Genomic DNA, 16,867 nt, shown 5'->3' with positions numbered 1-16,867 from the left:
TTCATGTTGTCCTCCCCAAAGCTCCTCATATTTTACATAGATTGTTGCAATGGCCATGACAGGGCATTCTCCCTCCTATCTAGGACCCTTCGATCTTCTTCCCACACTACTCCCCGAGCAATCAGGTTACCATGCTGCAAGAAACCCTCCAATAGCTTTCCATTCCTCCAGTGAAACAAAGAGGTGTGGGAGTGAATATATAAGGCTCTGTTGACTTGGTGAAGTCTTACCTCTTCATCTTCTTCAGCCATTCCCCATCTCCTTTCCTATAACCCAACTCCTTGCATTTCCAAAAAGGGTCTGTTTTCTTGCCACTAAGCCTGTGCCCATGCTGCCCGCTCCAATTAGAATGTTCTTCCTTTCCTTTGTTTAACTCAACCTTCTAGCTAAGGTCAAAGGGGGGTCACCTCTACTAGAAATTCTTCTCTAATCCCTGGTCCAAGTTAGGCACTCTTCTTATCTATCTGCCTTGAAACATCTCTCATGATAGGCCATGCTCATTGCTTTACTCTGTCCTTTACCTATTGATGTATCTGTGGTCCTGGCCAGTGTTCAGACCCGGCTCCCCAGGTCATGGAATGTCCCAGCTGGAAAGGACTTCCTCTTCATTTTGCAGATGATGATTTGTTTGTGTCTTACTGCCTTTAAGAAAGGAATCTAAACTTCCTGTTTTAGCAATTGAAAAACTGTTTACTAAGGGCCTGTCTTGGGCAAGGTGCTATGTTAGGCATCTTCAGAGTATATAGAAACCCTCCTCTTAAGTTGCTCATTGAGGCAGAGGAGATAAAATATCTACTTTAATAAGTAAAATACAACCAGTAAAGAGGTAAACAAGAGAGGTAGAGATAAAATGCTGTGAGACCTCAGAAGAGGGTATGATAAAGGACACTGGGGTCTGCAAAGGGGTCAAGGAAAGTCCTGTGGAGGACTGATGTAGGAGCTGAGCCTCGAACATGAGTGGCAGGGAATAAATTGTAGAGGGGGCATTTGGGGCAGAGAGGCTAGTAAGAGGAAAGGCAGATGCTAATTGAATTTTAAGCAATGGGCATAATTTGCTATATATCTGTCTGAGAGTTAGCAGTCTCTTTCATGATTTTTTTTATTGCAAAAATTGTGTAGCACCAAATTGGGATCTTTTGCTGCTTGAAAAATATTTAGATAGCCTAGATATATTATCCTGTGTCATCATGTTACTTTGGCTGTCTCCTTTTTCCCAGCATTCAGAGAATCAAAAGTTTGTAACATTTATTTATTTATTCAGTAAACAGTTATTGATCTTCACTAAGGGCTGGGTGTAATGGCATCCACAAAGATAAATAAGACAAAATCACTGTTTCCAAGAAGTCACAGTGTTGTGAGTGTGGTAAGAGATAGAAAGGTTACAGGATGGTTAAAAAACAAAGTAGGCCAGGTGTGTTGGCTCATGTCTATAATCCCAGAGCTTTGGGGGGCAGAGGCGAGTGGATTGCTTGAGCCCAGGAGATCGAGACCAGCCTGGGCAATATAGTGAGACGCCGTCTCTACAAAAAATAAAAGAATTAGCTGGCTGCAGTGGTGCATGCCTGTAGTCCCAACTACTGGGAAGGCTGAGGCAGAAGCATCAATTGAGCTCAGGAGTTAGAGTCAGCAGTGAGCTATGATCACACCACTGCACCCCAGCCTGGGCAACAGAGACTGTCTCTAAAGCAACAACAATAACAAGGTAATAAATACTGTCCGTGACACAGGTGTGAGGAGGTTGCTATAGAAGCTGAGCCAAGGGAGCCCCTACCTCTGGCCTGGGGGCAAGAGGAACCATTAAAGAAAATGTGAAACCTCTGAAATAGGCAGGGATAAAAAGTGTCCCAGAGATAGTTACACTATGTGAGAAGTAAATGGGAGGTGAGAAAATGGAATCAAGCTGGGTAGCTTTTTGTACTTTCGTAGATTTGCAACTGAGCTTCAGCAATATTTCTACCCTGATCTATGTTATTTTTATTTTATTTTAGTTTTTTTTTTATTTGAGACAGAGTCTCACTCTATTGCGCAGGCTGGAGTGCAGTGGCACGATCTCGGCTCACTTCAACCTCCTCCTCCCAGGTTCAAGCGATACTCCTGCCTCAGCCCCTCGGTACCTGGGATTACAGGCACGCACCACCATGCCTAGCTAATTTTTGTATTTTTAGTAGAGATGGGGGTTTCACTATGTTGGCCAGAATGGGGTCGAACTTCTGACCTCAGGTGATCCACCTGCCTTGGCCTCCCAAAGTGCTGGGATTACAGGCATGAGCCACCACGCCCGGCCAATCTACGTTATTTTTAAAAGAAGAAGAGAAATACATCAAGGAAGAGGAGAAAGACCTGGTTCCATAGATCTGACTCTGCAGTTTATGTGCTGTGTAATAGAGAAAAGTTAGTGTCAGTTTGGACATGGGCCAAATGACCTTTTGAGTCTCTTGTAGCACAAATGACCTGGAATCCTGTTTTCTTTCTGATTATGAAGCTGGGCATAGTTATTCTGACGGACACAGCCAAGATATTTAAGCCAACGTTTGCTGACAAATAGTGAAACTCATTTTCAGACATTGTTTCCCCCATGACTGAGAAGTGTTAGGTTTTTGTCCAGCAGCAGTAGCTGTTCACTGGTGTTTTCCTTAGAGTGGGAGGCTTTTTTTTTTTTTTTTTTTAACATTCTGACACCTTTTTTTTCCCCTCAGTATCAGTACTGCTCACTAACCACATCATATGGTGATAAGAACTGAAATTACTCATTGACATTATCGTGGGGCTATTTTGAAAACATTATCTCATTTCATTTCCTAGAATATCATCAAGTCTCCACAATACCAGTTCCTTAAAGGAGAATGTTTTTGTTCCAACTGAAACCAAAATATTTTAGTGAATTTTGTCTTCAGTATTGCTTCCTTCCTATTCTAATACTGTGGCCAAAAGTATAACTTTTGGCAAACTCTTTGCCATAGCGGAATCTGACTTAGTTTGCTGAATTTGAAGTTAGCTGTTTTCAGTAATTTCTTTTCTTTTTTTTTGAGTTGGAGTCTTGCTCAGCCCACCGGGCTGGAATGCAGTGGTGTGATCTCGGCTCACTGCAGCTACCATCTCCTGGGTTCAAGCGATTCTCCTGTCTCAGCCTCCTGAGTAGCTGGGATTACAGGTACCCACCATCATGCTCGGCTAATTTTTGTATTTTAGTAGAGACGGGGTTTCTCCATGTTCGCCAGGCTGGTCTTGCACTCCTGACCTCAGGTGATCTGCCCCCCTCGGCCTCCCAAAGTGCTGGGATTACAGGCTTGAGCCACTGCACGTGGCCTGTTTTCAGTAATTTATCTTTACTCTTTATGTAGATTATCTGCATTGCAGATTACTTATTGCAATTTTCAAATCCTGGACTGAATTTCTTTCATCATTATCTGTGGACTCGTCATCTCTTTCCTTATCCCCACCCTCTATTCAGGCACCATGTAACTAGGCAGTTAGACAAAGCATTGTTTCATAGCTGAATCCACCACATTTTTTTTTATGTATATTCCCAAAGGTATACAAATAGTTTTCATATTGTTTGAGAGTTTGACTTGTTTCCACTAACATAGAAAAATAGTTGTTTAATAATTAGACACTCCTTTTGTTTGATCTTGACTCTTTTTTCATGAGACAAGATGAAGTGAGTATTCATTAATGTTCCTATGAAATAATTATTTTAAAAACTTTTAACCAGTTCCAGTTTTTTTTTTTTTACTTTTCTGATGTATTGATCATTCATGCATTCACTGACCATTTACACCATTTTTATATTGCTCTCTAAACTGCTATATTCAAAGCTAATTGTAGGCAACATCCTTAAATACAGTTAAAGCAATAATAGTTCGAGGGATGAGTGTTAGCAGCATTTTAGGATATTCAGAGAAAGAGGTACAGTAAGACATCTTAGAGCTTCTGGGAGGCCCAGGGGCTTGTTGGCTAATGTTTCAACCATCAGAACTTGTTTCAGCAACAGTCTTGGCCCTACTGCATGAGTCATAAACACCAGGATAGGTGATGCCTTCAGCCAGATGCAATGGAAAAGGGTTTGTTAACATGGAAAATATGGGATGGCTATACCACATACGTCAGTAGGACTCCCAGAACTGAGTCTTTTAGACCCGTTAATTACTTTTTGAGTGAATTAATGTATATGAGCAAACACATTTAGGGTGTTGCTAGCATTATTAGCCAATGAGCAGAATTCCTTGCCAGACAGATTAAGACTCAGACCAGCTAGTTAATGAATTTACTGAAAGGCTCATTTGTAAGGCCGCTTCACAGAGAATTTAGCAATAAACAATTCTGCCAACTCTTGATCTTTCAGCTATAGCCTTTCTTCCTGTATTTCTTTGGAATAGCACATAATTAACATACAGCGATCAAGTTTTTGCTTGTCATTTAATATAGCACATTTTTTCTTTTGTTTTTTATTATCTTCGCATATCAAGCAATGCTTTTAAAACTTATGCAAGGGTTGTATTTTGGACTCTATCTCTTTATAATTTTTCATATCATCCTGCTGGGTAGAGATAGTGTGGGAAGAAATGCAGAGATTTTTATTGAATACTGCCTTGTTTTTAGATGGTGTTTAATATTTAGATATGTTGGGTCTGCTAATTTAGGAGGAAAAAGTAGTCTTTGGATTTTTCTTTTGCATAGGTTATTTTAGTTGCCAATCTTTTCTGGGTCTGAAGGGTCCAAAATGGCTGATAAAAATAGGTAAATAGCAATGAATGTGATTGTAGGAAAATAGGAACTGATGGTGCTATGAAAGTGTTAATCTCCCATCATCAGTCTATATTCCTGGTTTTAGTGTCACAGGAATTTGATAGCCTCCTGAACTTTAGCCACCTCTCAGAAAATCCTGCTTCCCTTTTTGAACAATGACTCCAGGGCTGGAAGATGGGTGAGGCATCCACTTAGTGAGTCAACAATGTAGAAGGGACCATGGTGAGAAGCTGACTAGAAGCCCACAGTGCTAGTTAAAGCAAAGAGGACTTTGAAAAGAAGTGAGAATAAGTGTGAACAGTTGACTCCAAGTAGGAAATTAGTGGAGGATGAACTAAATTAAAGTTCGGGATAAGCAAAGAACAAAGGTATATTCTATGGCCAGGAGCCAGGCTGGTTGTGTAGTGAGTGAGGCAGTTTTATGTATTGAGTGTGCATTCACAGAATGTAGGGGTGCATGTGTGTGTGTGTGTGTGTGATCAAGTCAGCTGTTTTCTCTTTAGCTCCAGTTAGTTGTCAACATGTGGGCCTAATGTTGCTGGGTCATCCCACTTTTCAAAAGAAATGGGGAACCTGATATTCTGAGGGAAATATGTAGTTTTTTTTTTTGAGACGGAGTCTTGCTCTGTCACCCAGGCTGGAGTGCCGTGGCGTGATCTCGGCTCACTGCAACCCCTGCCTCCCCGGTTCAAGTGATTCTCCTGCCTCAGCCTCCCGAGTAGGTGGGCTTACAAGTGACTGCCACCACACCAGGCTAATTTTTGTATTTTTAGTAGAAACGGGGTTTCAGCGTCTTGGCCAGGCTGGTCTTAAACTCCTGACCTCATGATCCACCTGTCTTGGCCTCCCAAAGTGCTGGGGTTGCAGGCGTGAGCCACTGTGCCTGGCCAATATGTCAGATTTTAAAATGTAGCACTACATTAAAAAAACTGTGTGAGCCCAGATGACTATCTATGAGCTGATAGGACAATTTGGTCATCAGTGGGTCACCTCTATTCAAAGCTGATTTCAGGATTACATGTTACATGCTGAGAATTGTGCTACTGATTAACTGGGCAACCTCAAAATCACCATCTGAATAATGTGCTCTAAGAAGACTTAGCGCATAAGGTTGTTTTGAGAATTAAGTAAGATGGTTGATAAAGCCTCTGCTACAATGCAAGGCAGATAATAAGATAATAAGTGTTAGCTGAATTTGAATCAGCAACCTAACATAGTACTGAGGGCTGGGTTGGTCTTTTTCATGTCTACATTCAAGACAAGTTCAGGAGGAATAAGTGGTGAGTTCTGTTATGAGTTTTTACAACGGCTTCCTCCAGAAGTCTCTCTTCACCTTTGTCTGCCAAGGTACATATTTGAGATAAACCTTTGCCGCTATAGATAGGTCTCTGTTAAATATAAATGCCCCCTGCCTCATGGGTGAGTGGGCACGGAGGTGTAAGGTGGTAGAGAGCACATGAATTGCATAGATGTAGCTACGGTACCTTTGTGGCCTTCTGCCTCCCCCATCCCACAATCTACTCCTTGAGAGACTGCTTATCCCTAGAGCTTACTTTCAACCATCAACCAGACACTTAAGACACTTGAGACAATTAGTTATCTGAGTATAACTAGACGTAAACCTAGCCACCTCCATGAATCAGGGATGTCAAGGGAAAAAAAGATTTGACCGTTCTGTGTTTGGGAAGCATCTAACTTTCCTTTACAGAAAGGTACAGGGAAAAACCTGTCTTTGTCTTCCTCAGTTTACATTTCTTGCTAGTTTTCCCCCAATGTTCCCTTCCACTGTATCCCCACTATGGCACATATTAGGGAGCTGTTCCTTAGTGTTCAGAAGATGTCACAAGGCTCTTAGGGCCAGGTGGAGAAGCAGCTTCATCTTGCTAGGCAGCTCCAGGTGTTAGGCTGTCCAGTGTCATACATAAAGGCTTATGAGGTTCAGTTTGGAATGATGTCCCAAACTATTAGTGATGTCTTCCACAGGCCCATGAGTGGAGAGTAGAAACACATGCTAATTCTGTGCCTAGTAAATATAAATATTCACTTAAATTTGATTTAAAAACAAGGAAAGAAAAGTAGGTTTGCCCATATCTATCCCTGGGTTTGTTTTGATGTTTTAAAACTAAAGGACAGGCCAGGTGTTGTGGCTCATGAGTGCCTGTAATCCCAACACTCTGGGAGGCTGAGGTGGGTGGATCACCTGAGGTCGGGAGTTCAAGACCAGCCTGGCCAACATGGCAAAACCCTATCTCTACTAAAAATACAAAAATTAGCTGGCGTGGTGGTGCACACCTGTAATTCCAACTGCTCGAGAGACTGAGGCAGGAGAGTGCTCCAACCCAGGAGGCAGAGGTTGTAGTGAGCCAAGATCGTGCCACTGCACTCCAGCCTGGGCAACAAGTGAGAGTCCATCTCAAAAAAACAAAACAAAACAAAACAAACAAGCAAAAAAACACCTAAAGCACGGAGCCTATATTTTTAGTGGGCTTTATTATATATTTGCATGTCATTTTGGCAAGTATAAGGAATCTTTATTTTTGCAATCACTAATACGGAGATTACTCCTTGTCCTCTATAGATATTGTTTCTTCCTCCCTTCACCTTTTCCTTCCTTTCCTGTCATTATCCTTCCCTAATGTCTGTGTATTTAAGAGATGTCACTTCTAGCTCAATAAGCCACATTCTAGATAAAGAGTAGGTTCTGTGTCTGAAGATGATTCAAATAGTAAAAGATCTGGAAATTTTGAGCTCCAATTTTCTCATGGTCTTTATGGTAACACTTGCCCGGAAAGCCAGTCTTGCTCTGCCTAGACCACATATAGTTTTCCTAGGTAAATATGAAGTTCTCGCATCATGGAGACCTCAGGTGGTGACTTGAAATGCCCCCAGGGACCAGGTAGAGTGTAAAGCGGGGTGGGGCAGGGGTGGGGGCAGTAGTTATGGGAAGGCAGTAGCCCAGTGGGAGAATAAATGGCACCTGGCCCTCGGCTGGGCATTGTGGTGAGCTGAAGGGTGTGCTCATCTCCAGCTGATTGCTGCAGTAAACCTGGGTCCAGGGCTGCAAGAGCAGACATTTAGATCTTTTTGTGGATGTTAAAATATAATGTGGGGCAGATATAACATGTCTACGGACTGAGTTTAGCCTTAAAGAGGCTCCAATTTCTGATATCTAGCTAAATTAGGAAGTGATCAATGACATTAAGAGCAGGTGGTCTGAAATCTTTACTTATAGAATAGGAGGACCTGAGATAAATATGTGTATGGGGAGAGAAGGGAATTGGTAGGCAGTGCAGAGAGGTGATGTCTTAGGGATAAGTCAGTACAGTGTCTTGAGCCCACCTGCACTACATGAAAGCCCCCTGGAAGAAAACATATGCAGGGACAGCAGCAGCAGCAAGATTAATGCTATACATGGGATGTACAAATGCAGGACAAACATAGCAAGGAAAAGAGACAAGAAAAGAAGGGCATGAGTAAAAAGGAAAGAGTTTACACGTTTTGCAATCAGCACAGCAGAGACCTTTCAGGAAAATATTAAATAATGTAGAGAGAGTCACTAATTGTCCTTTAACATACACAAGAAAATGACTGACAGTGAACCAGGTAACAGAAATGATGGGATTGAGAAACTGATTACCCAAAATTGACTAAAGAGTATTTACTTGATACTAAGAAGGGATAAATGGCCAGAGTCAGAATTTCAGGTACAGCATGCCTCTAATTTGTTGTTTAGGATGGTTCCTTAGTCTGTATGTGTTGCTATTAAGGAATACCTGAGGCTGGGTAATTTAGTAAAAAAAAAAAGAGCTTTATTAGCTGGGCGTGGTGGTGCATGCCTATAGTCTCACCTACTTGGGAAGCTGAGGTGGGAGGATCACTTCAGCCCAGGAGGTTGAGGCTGCAGTGAGCTGTGATCATGCCACTGCACTCTAGCCTGAGTGACAGGGTAAGGCCTTGTCTAAAAAAGCATATATATATATATGGAAGAAGTTTATTTGGCTCACAGTTCTTCAGACTGAACAAGAAGGATGATGCCAGCATCTGTTTCTGGTGAGGGCTTCAGGCTGCTTCCATTTGTGGTGGAAGGAGAAGGGGAGCTGGCATGTGCAGAGATTATAGGGAAAGAGAGGAAGCAAGAGATAGGGAAGGTGTTAGGCTCTTTTTAACCAGCACTTGGAGAAACTCTTGAGGGGAAATAATAAAGAGAAAACTCACTCATTAATGTGAGGAAGGCACTAAGAGATTCATGAGGTATCGGCTTCCATGACACAAACAACCTCCCATTAGGTCCCACCTCCAACATTAGGAATCAAATTTCAACATGAGATTTGGAGGATCACATATCCAAACTATAGCAGAGGGTATACTTAAATATTTATTGACTATTAGTAATTCTCTAGAAGATTCCTTAGTATTGAAAGCCCCAGGTTGGTATACCACCTGGATTGGTTATACCTCAAATCCCCAGATAATGGGGTTATAAGGGTGGAAAGAACCCTAGAGATCATATAGTACAGCACTTCCTTTTTAAAATAAGGATCTTTGACCAGAGGGATGACAACTTAATCAATGTCACAAAGCTTGTAGTCTATCTGGGTCTAGAACATAGTTTCCCGCCTTAGATCCAGTCCTGATTTCTGAGATCAAATCCTAACAAGAGTTACTATCTCTAGTACCCCTACCTATCCACCTAGTGGAGAAAAAAATCAGGCAGAGCATGAAGAGGAGAACTGGAATTACAAACTAGCACTTGAATGAAGATTGCACATATTTATTGTGCCCTTGTTTTCTCCTTTCTTAACTTACTGACACCTTCAAATAGGATTCCTTGCTGGAATTATCTCTGATAAATAAAACAAAGTTTTTGCATGTAGGTGGAATCTATCAAAGAGTTCTTACTCTTCATACAAATTCATACTAATTTTTTTGTCTCATTGAATGGGAGCCTAGTGTGGTTTAGCTCTATGTCCTTACCCAAATCTCATATTGAATCGTAATCTTCACATGTTGGGGAAGAGGCCTGGTGGGAGGTGATTGAATTGTGGGGGCAAACTTCCCCCTTGCTGTTCTTGTGATAGTGAGTGAGTTCTCATGAGATCTGGTTGTTTGAAAGTGTGTGATACTTCCCCCTTCGCTCTCTGTCTCACCTGCCACCAGGTGAAGAAGGTCCTTGCTTCCCCTTTGCCTTCCACCATGATTGTAAGTTTCCTGAGGCTTCCCAGTCATGCTTCCTGTTAAGCCTGCAGAACTGTGGGTTAATTAAACCTCTTTTCTTCATAAATTAGCTAGTTTCAGATAGTTCTTTATAGCAGTGTGAAAATGGACTAATACAGAGCCAATCTTCTGCTATGTTTTAGGATCTAAGTCATGTATATTCATCATATCAAAACATAATTATTGATTGTGGGGTTTTAAAAATTGTGGTTTTAACTTAATCTATAGACTTAGCTTATTTTTATTTTTATTTTATTTTTTGAGACAGAGTCTCACTCTGTCACCCAGACTGGAGCGCAGTGGTGCTATCTCGGCTTACTGCAACCTCTGCTACCCGGATTCAAGCGATTCTCCTGCCTCAGCCTCCCAGGTAGCTGGGATTACAGGCGCCCACCACCATGCCTGGCTAATTTTTGTATTTTTAGTAGAGATGGGGTTTCACCATATTGGCCAGGCTGGTCTCAAACTCTTGCCCTCAGGTGCTCCACCTGCCTCAGCCTCCCAAAATTCTGGGATTACAGGTGTAAACCACTGTGCCTGGCAGATAAGCCATTTATTAACCCCACACCCCTAGCACCAGCTGTCACCCTGGGCTTGTCGGAGGTCCAGGGGTTAGAAAGGGAATGACAGAGTACACAAGCCCCTTCCACCCCATGCCCCAGACATACCCTCTCTGCTGGCAGTGCAGATAATGTGTCCTGATACCCTGGAGGAGAACCACCACCCCAGGGAGAACCCTTTCTGCTCCAACCTCCTGGGCAGGTCCCAGGTTGGGGCAGCAGCCGAATGCAGGGGTTTGTCAGGCCTGGTCACACATGTGGACAGAGGATATGGTTGGGGCACCCTAAGGTGTGGGGAGGGTCAGCATGGGGTTGGGGGTCATGAAGACTGTGTTCCAGGACTCCTCCTCCTGCCCCCAATCCTCTGTGCCCTGGATAGAACTCTCCTAGCTTCGCTGATCTGTGCCCATGTCTTTGGGGAGCTGCCTGGTCTCCAGGAAGAACCAGAGGTTGTTGCATTTGTCTGACTCCACTCTTGTTACCCTGTAGCTGGCCACAGAACCTGAGACCATGGCCACTAGTAGGCTCCACTGCAAAGGGTATGGAAACTTCCTCTGAATGAACATCTGCAAGCCAAAGGCCATGCTGGTGCCGGGTGCTTGGTAGCCACTGTGTTGTCCACCTAGGACAGGCCCAGGTTCACCATGGTTGGCCAGGCTCGGGTGACTTAGCTTTTGATTAAAGTATTTTGGTTAGAGTGTGTAGTAAGATGAATGGAGCCAAAGGCCATGCTGGTGCCGGGTGCTTGGTAGCCACTGTGTTGTCCACCTAGGACAGGCCCAGGTTCACCATGGTTGGCCAGGCTCGGTGACTTAGCTTTTAATTAAAGTATTTTGGTTAGAGTGTGTAGTAAGATGAATGGAGAAATATTAAGAATTTATTTTAATTTCCTACATTTGTATTGTGGATAGTGATTTCTAGAACAGAGATTCTTAGCATGTCATTTTATTTCAGCAACTTCCACTTAACTTCTGTGCCTTACCAGGGAAGTGATTCTAAAGGAAAGAGGGTGGTAGGGACTCCAGAGGTGTATCTGGATCTGATTCTTGGTGGATTAGGTGGTGGAAGTCTCATGTAGTTTGAAAATGCATGCTTTGGAGAATTTACAACATCCTGTTGTGGAGGTGTGTTGCCTCCTAGCTCTGAAAGTCCCTATAGTATTTGTTCCCATCTTGGGGTACTGGCTAAATTAGGATTATCAAGGGTCTAAGAGGGGTCTTAGAAAATGGTCCTCAACCTCCTGGTTAAAGAAAGATCTTACGGAGGCTCCCCAAGTTAGAATGATACTGTGTGTGTGTGTGTGTGTGTGTGTATTACCACACCAAACTGGGTTCATTTACCCAGGCACAATGGAAAGCCAAACACTGAAGCACTGGGTTTTTGCAGTGAGAAAAGTTTATTCTAAGTTGACTGCCAAGGAGACAGAAGGAAATGCTCAAAAATGTCTTCCTGAGCTGGGGGCTGGGTCAGATTTTATAAGCATAGGGTAATGAGGTGTGATCTGATTGGATCTTGCAATGAGGTGATGCCAGAACTCAATCTGATTGGATCCTGGATCCTGCCATGCAATGTCTACTTAATACAGCCCCTGTTCCTGCTCGTCTGTTGGAGCACTTAGATTTCCCCATAGTTGCATGCTTGGTTCATCTGGGCATGCTCAGGTTACATGACCTTCAACCTGGTGGTCCATGGTGACTGAAAAACAACTCACAACTTTGTTACATAAAAGTTGAACAAGATTCGTCTGGTGTGGCTACATGTGTTCTGGGAGGAGTGGGTTAGGAAGGGGAAAAGTTGGAAGAAAGAGTACCCCAAAGTAGCTCAGACTCTAGTAGCTGAAGGGATTTTTTCTTATCCTGATGTGAGCCTCTGTAGTGTACCAGTTGTTCCCCAGACTTTCAGAAGCAGCTTGGGTCATATTTCTTTTCTCTCTGGTTCCTTAAAGATTAAGATATTGGGTTAGAATGGGAGAAACAGATTAGTCAAATATCCTAAAGATTAAATGTCAATTTTGTATTTTGGTGATCATTGTTATATGTGAGTTTCATCCATTGAAAAATAAACACAACCATATGTCCCTGTAGGTTCATCAGTTGTAACAAATGTACCACCCCAATGCAAGATGTTGGGGAGACTAAGTACATGTGGGAGGCAGGGTCTATGGAAAATCTCTACTTTCCATTTAATTTTGCCATTAACCTAAAACTGCTAAATAATAGCCAACTTTTAAAAAGCACACCTTCTTCTAGTTGCCTTTCAGTACTTAGTGTCTTATAACTTCATTGGTATTTACGGCAAAAAAATAAATTGAGGCTTCTGTGCTGGAAGTGAAACTGGCCCAATTGTCTCATAGAACTGATGTTTATGGTTTATTTTGGATAAACATAGAAATTGACCTTTCCAGTCTTAAAACTTGAGAAAGTTACATTTGTCTTATCTGAGGTCCTTTCTCAGGAAACCAACCAGCAATCTCCCCGGATAGTATTATGGAACTGAAACTCACCAGTTCACTGCCTCTGGACGGTGAGACACCAGACCCCTCCCTGGACATGATTGCCTAACTGACCACCACCTTCCTATTGACCAATCCTTTTCTTTACTCCTCCCTAATTCCTATTTTTCCACACAGTTACATTTCTCCCTTGCTGTACAAACCCCTACTTTTAGTTGGTTGAGGAGATAGATTTGAGACCAACGTCCCATCACCTCAGATACAGGACTTGAATAAGCCTTCTTCCCTGGCAGTACTCCTTATCTCAGTGATTGGCTTTCTGTGCAGAGAGCAATGGGACCTAGACCAAACCCCTAGTGTTTTGGTAACAGAAGAAATATGCTGACATATTCCTTTTTTCTTTCTTCTCTGCTCTTTCTGCCATCTCCCACTTCTTTATACAGCTGCTGGCTTTTAAACCTGTTGCCCTCTCTCTGATGTTCACTTAGGCTCAAGACAATGCCTGGTATGTAGCAGATGTCCAATAAGTTTTATTGACTGACTGGAAAAAAGCAGGCATAAATGACCCTGATTTGAAGGTTATAAGCTTTGGTATAACATGAACCTCTGTTTCAAATTCAAGGGGCATTTGTTACATCTTAGGGGACTCTGACAATTTGAGGATTTCTAGCCCTACACATTTTTGTTAAGGGATAAAATGAGTCCTAGTTTTAGAATAGGTTGTTATAAATGGAAAATGGTTTTAGAGATCATCTAATCAAGTACCAGCATTTTTCAGATGAGATTTTGTATGTGTGTGCTCTTGTGGGATTGAGAAAACAGGGATCAAGAGAGGTTTACAGAGGTGTTCAAAGTGTGTTCAAGGTCACAAAGCTAGTCAGGGGCAGGGGTGGTGTTTTGAAGTCCAGCTCCCCTGACTCTTAGTAGCACATTCATGACGTGATGATTCTCAGAGAAAAACTAAACTAGGAAGATGTTCTGGGAGGTGACAAATGCCACATTGATGATTTTGATTCTATGGTGACATGAATATAACTTGTATATTTTCCTTATCATCAAGCTGATTTCTACTACTGAGAATGTTCCTCTTTCTGAGGAGGGTTCTGTGGCTTCAAGCTCTGCGACTTCTGAGAAGGGCTCTGTGGCTTTGACCCTGAACAGAAGTTTTTAATGAACTTGTTATATATATAAAGTCACTTAAGTTTCTGATGTCGGGAAATTCTAACTGGGAGCTTATATAAATTTGGATTCCTACTGGGAGATGAAAATTCAGTAAAGTGGGCCCTGCTGATAACCTACAAAACATTAAGTTATATTTCAAAGATCAAAATGGGGTGTGAGTAGAAACACTTATCTTATACTCATCTCAAGTTAAGCACTTTCATCATGATTGGCTTGAAAACATTGCCTGCCTAGAGGTGAAATAGAGTCTGCTCACATGTACGCCTGCAACAGAAACAGAGAAGGCAATCAGTTGAAATGATGTCTTCAAGAGCATCAAGATGTCATTCATAGAAGGCTTGGAGGCCTTTGGAATTAAATGGAGAGAGGTTGAATTCACTTTATGTTTAATTGTCCGGAAAATATTTGTAGTCTTTGCCTACCATCCTTGCCAAATTACTGTGATCCTCGGTGCTTACTGGTCTGCCTATCCCAGCCCAAACACATTAGAGTCATTTGGGAAAAGAAATGATTAACTCTCATGTTAGCTATGGGGACCTGTGGATGTTTGGATTGACTCAAAGAAGAGGAAGAAACTAAGCCAATGGGGTGGGTGACTGATGAAAGTTATTTAAATAGTAGGAAATTCACAAGTCCTATTTTAGACAAAATCTGATTGTTTGGTCATCTTCATACCGTTCACTGAATACTCCTTATCACTTCTAGAAAGGCACTAAAATGACATTTTACACTTTGGTATAAATTACATTAGTTTTACTATTTTTTAATATATTTTTTCTTTTTTTCTTTTAATCCCCAATGTGATAGTAGAAGTATATTATCTTTACTCTATTTTTTTTTGCATTAAAAAAAGCAGCTAGGACTTCAAACATTTTTGGCCCCATGTTCACTTAAAAGAAGAAAAAATTTTCTGAGTTAAACTAAATGGAGACCTGATTAGATTCTAGCTTTAGTACTTTTTCTGCCTTCCTTCCTTTTTTTTTTTTTGTCTTTTCATCATCCTCTTTCTCTTCTTCCTTCTCCTTTTCCTTCTTCTCTCACTTTCTCTCTCTCCACCCTCTCTCCCTTCACTCCTGTCAGGAGAGGAAATGGAAGGAGAATGGTGGAGCTGGAAAATGTGCTTTATGAATGTTTTATCCCTGCAAGGATGTAAGATATATTACAATTTACCAATAATAAAATTCAGATCCTTGAATATAAACCATTTTCCTTATTGACTCTGCTTTTTATCTGCACCACTTTAAAGCTGGGTAAACAAGTCATGGCCAGAGAAATTTCGCAGTGCTCCAGCCTGCTTTTCCACTGCAGGAATCTCTTCCCTCTCCTGTGAAAAGGCCTGGGAGGAGAGCTCAGGCCTTTTTCCATCACACTGTGTAAGAACTTGGCAATTGGACTCCCGGACATCCCTCTCCTGGAAGCAAGAGCAGAGAGGCAGCCTCAGCCCCGGCCATTTGTTCAGCCCCTCAACTGTGTGTACAAGGTCTGTCCGAGGTGGTGCATATGCAGGCAGCATGAAGTCCAGCTACTTCTCTCTCCAGCCTCCCCCATCATTGGCCTGCCACAGCGCCTGGGAAGAACTGAGAAAAGACTGTTAGATCTTGTTTATTGAACAAGGTGTTATGAGATAAGTTTTAGGATGTTTTGGGGCCATTTCCTCAATCTCTGTAAAAGTTTTTATTTGTTATTTTCCTTCTGGTACTTCCATCTGGTACTATTTACTTTTTATCCTCCCACCTGTTATCATTTCTCTCACCCCTAAAACATAACAAGACATTTCTGATAATGTGTGATGTTTATCCTTTTAGTGAGAGGCATTAGATAGTAGATAAATAAGAAGGGGAGTTTTAAAGTAGTTTTTCCTCAGTATAATTTAAAGCAGGATTTTTTTTTTTAAATTTATTTTTAGCTGCTGTCTTGCTCTGTCGCCCAGGCTGGAGTTCAATGGCACGATCTCTGGTTGCTGCAACCTCTGCCTCCTGGGTTCAAGTGATTCTCCTGCCTCAGCCACCTGAGTAGCTGGGATTACATAAAGCAGGGTTTTAAAAAACTGTGAACCTCAATTCATTAGTGGGATATAAACTCAATATAGTGAGCTTCAACTTGCAGCAGCATTTTTTTTTTTTTTTTTTTTTTTTGAGACGGATTCTCACTCTGTTGCCCTGGATGGAGTGCAGTGGTGCAATCTTGGCTCACTGCAACCTCTGCCTCCCGAGTTCAAGCGATTCTCCTGCCTCAGCCTCCTGAGTAGCTAGGATTACAAGTACCTGCTGCTGTGCCCAGCTAATTTTTTTTTGTATTTTTAGTAGAGACTGGGTTTCACCATGTTGGCCAGGCTGGTCTCGAACTCCTGACCTTGTGATTCACTTGCCTTGACCTCCAAAAGTGCTGGGATTACAGGCATGAGCCACCACGCCTGGCCAGCATTTTTTCTTTTTTTTTTTTAAGGAAAAAATTGTATAGAGCATGGCAAAAGTCAGCACAGTTTCATGAAACTTGCTTCAGTTACACAGCCACGTGGGAGTGTAGACTTGAGTGTGATGTGAAATGCATTTCTTTCTTGTTTTTGAAACAGGGTCTCGCTTCATCACCCAGGCTGGAGTGCAGTGGCGCCAACATGGCTCACTGCAGCCTCAACCTCCCCGGCTCAAGCAGTCCTCCCACATCAGCCTCCTGAGTAGCTGGGACTGCAGGAATGCACCAACATGCCCGGCTA

At 42.2% G+C, this 16,867-nt stretch overlaps 1 long non-coding RNA gene and 1 pseudogene across 1 annotated transcript in view; one reads left to right on the top strand and one right to left on the bottom strand.

Moving 5' to 3' along the window:
- LOC129009791 (uncharacterized) overlaps positions 1-16,867 on the top strand; it is a 393,225-nt gene that overhangs the window by 23,266 nt on the left and 353,092 nt on the right. The gene's annotated exons all lie outside the window — the stretch shown is intronic.
- Positions 10,907-11,312, bottom strand: LOC129009789 (transmembrane protein 141-like; annotated as a pseudogene).

Source organism: Pongo pygmaeus, chromosome 10 (genome assembly GCF_028885625.2).
Source record: "Pongo pygmaeus isolate AG05252 chromosome 10, NHGRI_mPonPyg2-v2.0_pri, whole genome shotgun sequence".
NCBI lineage: Eukaryota > Metazoa > Chordata > Mammalia > Primates > Hominidae > Pongo > Pongo pygmaeus.
Note: the sequence above shows the minus strand (reverse complement) of the source record. Positions and strands in the feature narration are given on the sequence as shown.